Here is a 4,642-nt window from a genome sequence, read left to right as displayed (position 1 = left end):
TAGCTTGCCAGGCTCTGCCGTGCAGGCGAGATACTCTCTGTAGCTTGCCAGGCTCTCCAAGAGGGGTGGAGGAATCAAACTCGAGTAGGTCATGTTGGATGCATGCAAGGCAAACACCCTACCGCTATGCTATCACTCCAGCCCGAAAGTAGAGAGAAATTATGGGGAATCATATCTGCCATGGAGGCAGGGGGAGTGTGGGAAACGGGGGTTATACCAGGGATATTGATGGTGGGGAAAGTACACTGGTGGAGGTATGGGTGTTTGATCATTGTGTGATTGTAACCCAAACATAAAAGCTTGTAACTATCTCACAGTGATTCAATAAAGTTAAAAAATAAATAAATAAGTAAATAAACAACTATCTGAAAAAAAAAAAAGAAACAAAGAAATGAGTGGTGGATTGGCCCCAAGTAAGAGCACCATGCCTTTTTCCCTGATCAACTTGACGTTTTCCCTGACCAACAATGACTTTTACCAGATATTCTCCAAGTATGGAAAAGTTGTAAAGGTTACTATAATGAAAGATAAAGATACCAGGAAGCTAAAGGGCTAGCATTTATTTTGTTTTTGGATAAACACTCTGCACAAAACTGTATCAGGTCAATAAATAACAACCTTATTTGGTAAAGTAATAAAAGCAAGTATTGCTATCGACAGTGGAAAAGCAGCTGAGTTTATCTGAAGACAAAACTACTTTGATAAATCTAAGTGTTATGAATGTGGGAAAAGTGGACACTAAAGTTATGCCTGTCCCAAAGATATGCTTGAAGAATGTGAACCTCCATAGGAAAAAAAGAAGAAGAAAATTCCTGAACCAGAAGGAGAAATTGAAAGAGTAGAAGAGAGTGAAGGTGAAGGTGAAGATCCTTCTCAACAGTTTTAGGCAGGCCATAGCTTTGCAGCAAGCCAAAATTGAAGAACAAAATAAATGGAAACCCATTTCAGGAGATTCCTCAACATCAGATGATTCAAGATGAGCAAGAATAAAGAAAAGCACGTATTTCAGTGAGGAGGAAGATCTTAGTGATTATAATTTATTTATTGTGTAAATATCGTTAATTTTTTTAAATATTGATGGTATCAGTTTATTTGGGTTAACAATAATTATTTTCAGTATTCAAGCATAAGAACACTTAGTATCAAATATTTCTATTCTATCATAGCTCATTGAAATTGAAAAATAATTATAAAGTCATTTTTCTGTCTTGTCTTATCAGAATAAAAATGTAAAATAAAAAAGCTGAGTTCTCTAGATGAATGATTAATAAAATTGTGTTTAAGGATTATGTGGACAATTATTCAGGTATAGACAGTAGTATGTAAAAATACTCTTTACTGATAGTACTCTCTAGTCAGAGTAGTACTGTCTAGTACTATTCCAGTACTAGTTCTAGTATGGATATGTTAGTCTTGAGCTTAAGAATGTTAATGTTGCACTCTAACAGTTGGAATGCTTATTGTTCTAATAAGTAAGTATTTTCGTTTAAGGTAGGATGCACTGAACTTCTGAAGCAGTTGAAAATCCTCTGTGTTCTCTATTTTTCACTACTCATTATTTTCTCTTTTCATAGTTTCTCATTTCAGTCATGAAGTTCATCATTTGTAATTCAATTCACAGTTCTTACTTGAATTTATTTCCTAATTAGTTAAGTCTTTATTATATGATACTTGTTATGTGGAAACTCATACGCACAAGGAAACTCAATTCCATTTTCTTTGTTATTTATGCATTTTGTATGCAAAATCAATTTGTCTTGAAATTGCCACAGAAATTTTTTGTTATCCTTCACATATTTTTCTTCTGCTTTTTGTGTCACACCCAGTGTTGCACAGGGGTTACTCCTGGCTCATGCACTCAAGAATTACCCCTGTTGGTATTAGGGGGACCATATGAGATGCTGGGAATTGAGCCTCAATTGGCTACGTGCAAGGCAAATGCCCTAACTCCTGTGCTATCAATCCAGCCCCTCCTCCACATTTTACTGTGCTTTTAGAATAATATTAAATTCACTGGAACATAAAGGATAGTCCTACACATTTATTAAAAGGTAATAAATGTAATACCCTGCATGTCAAAAGCCTGGCAAACTACCCGTGACATATTCGATATGCCAAACACAGTAACAACAAGTCTCACAATGTTATGGGGCCCGCTCGCGCAAATCGATGAACAATGGGAGGACAGTGCAGTATTATAGTCATATATTTATTAACAAATTTATTACACATGAATATTAATGCATTTATTATAATCACAATTCTATTAGTCATTTATCTAGATAACTAGTCTTAGCTAGTACTAGAGAGTATTTTACACACTGTTCTCTCCACCTTAATATAAAGAATAGATTTGGTAAGTGGAATTTTTAATTCAATTATTGATTAGTTTTGATATGAATGAATCAGCTTCACAAGAGGCAATGAATAATAATTATCCCTTTTTATGTGAATATATAATAAAGAAACAAATGATTTTAAGCATAGTTAGAACTAGTTGGTAATATATGAATTTGGTAATATAGAAAATAACTAGTAAAATTTACATTATGTAAGATTGACAATACTGAATATATATTTTTCCCTGGGGGGGGAAATGAGTCTTAGATGATCCTATGAATTAGTTATTATTATAAACAATCTTCTGTATTAGTTATTATTATAAATCAGTTAAGGATATTAATACCAACATACTCAGGGTGATAATGAGAGAAAAACCCTTCAATCATTCTTAAATTTGAGATGCTAACAAATCTTTAAAGGTTACTGTTCATACAACTTTGTTTTTTATTTTTTTTTTGTAGGAGTACTGCTATTTATTCAGCCACTGATTAGCTGATTGAATTGTGCATGAACTCCACCTTACTTTTTTTTTCCATTTTTTATAATTTTATTTATTGAATCACCATGAGAGCAGTTACAAAGCTTCTGGGTCTAAGTCTCAGTTATACAATGAAACACCCGTACCTTCACCAGTGCCCATTCTCCACCACCAAAAATCCCAGTATACCCCCATCCCACACCCTCCCCCTGCCTGTGGGACAGATGATTTCCAAATTACTCTCTCTCTACTTTGATCACATTCACTATTTCGATACCAGACAAACCATTATTTGAGATTTTACCCCAACACTCAGATCTGCTGAAAAGGCAACAATAGACAATTTGTGTTCTATTGCTGGTTATGAATAACATATGATGTCGTGTGGCTGCAGTAGGGCCATGTGGTTTTGAAATTACGAAATTTTGACACTTAAATCTGGAAGGATTTCTGCCAAAAGCCACTGGGTTTCAAGATCTGCTCCTGAGTCTCTGGGATCATGGCCATTGAGCAGCTTGTTGAGGAGCCAGAGAGGCCATTCATGGGCGATGACTTGGGGTCTCATTGGGGTGGGGAGGACAGGCCCGGCTACCCCCCCCCCCCCATCCCATGAGGCCCAACAAGTTTCGTCACTGCGGGCCCAAGCCTGACTGTCCAATGGCCTCTGGAGGATGACAGCCACCTAGTCGCCAAGAGGGAGCAGGTGGAGGGACAGCACCCATTCCCCCCTGGGGTGGCCCAGGACAGTATCCTACTGCGGGGTCCGGACACATTTCTGCCAAAAGCCGCTGGGTTTCAAGATTTGTTTCTGAGTCTCTGGGATCAAGGCCGTTGAGCAGCTTGATGAGGAGCCAGAGAGGCCGTTTGTGGGCGATGACTTGGGGTCTCATTGGGGTGGGGAGGACAGGCCCGGCTCCCTCCTCCCCCCCATCCCGTGAGGCCCAACAAGTTTCATCACTGTGGGCCCAAGCCTGACTGTCCAATGGCCTCTGGAGGATGACAGCCACCAAGTCGCCAAGAGGGAGCAGGCAGAGGGACAATACCCTTTCCTCCCTGGGGTGGCTCGGCGACAGTAACGTACTGTGGAGTCCGGATGCATTTCTGCCAAAAGCCACTGGGTTTTGAGATTTGTTTCTGAGTCTCTGGGATCATGGCTGTTAAGCAGCTTGATCAGGAGCCAGAGAGGCTATTCGTGGGCAATGACTTGGGGTCTCTTTGGCGTTGGGAGGACAAGCCCGGCTCCACCCCCATCCCGTGAGGCCCTGTGTGTCTCGTCACTGGGGGCCCAAATGTGACTATCCAGTGGCATCAGATGAATGGCGGCCACTGGGCCGCCAGGGGGAACAGGCCAAGGCACGAAACCTATTCCCACCTGGGTTGGCCCAGCACCAGTAGCCTACTGCAGAGACCAGACACATTTCTACCTAAAGTCACTGGGTTCTGAGATTCGTTTCTGAGTCTCTGGGATCATGTCCATTAAGCAGTTCAATCAGGAACCAAAGAGGCCTTGCCTCCAATTATATAGCTGAGCCGGAGGTGGTTTGTGGGTGTGTTTCCCACATACCTAACTTTTGGCCGTTTACTTTCTTGGTAAACTTTGCCCCAAGTTTTTGGGGTCTGGCCAAAAGCACAGCAGCAATTTTGGGGTATCTGGAAGTCTGAAGGCGCCATGAGGCTGCTGATGCACTCGCCTCACAGGTACAGATTGACCTGCTGGCCGCACCATACCCCCCAACTTTGTTTTTTAATGGAAGAGTACTGCTATTTATTCAGCTATTTATTAAGCTGATTGAATGGGCATGAACTCCACATTACTTTTTT

The 4,642-nt window shown here is 40.5% G+C and overlaps 1 pseudogene; it reads left to right on the top strand.

Moving 5' to 3' along the window:
- The first annotated feature begins 391 nt into the window (after window positions 1–391).
- On the top strand, window positions 392–1,052 carry LOC130019931 (zinc finger CCHC-type and RNA-binding motif-containing protein 1-like; annotated as a pseudogene).
- The last annotated feature ends 3,590 nt before the right edge of the window (window positions 1,053–4,642 follow it).

Source organism: Sorex fumeus, unplaced genomic scaffold (genome assembly GCF_029834395.1).
Source record: "Sorex fumeus unplaced genomic scaffold, SorFum_2.1 ptg000010l, whole genome shotgun sequence".
NCBI lineage: Eukaryota > Metazoa > Chordata > Mammalia > Eulipotyphla > Soricidae > Sorex > Sorex fumeus.
The sequence above is the reverse complement of the archived record's forward strand: the minus strand, read 5'-3'. Positions and strand labels throughout refer to the sequence as shown.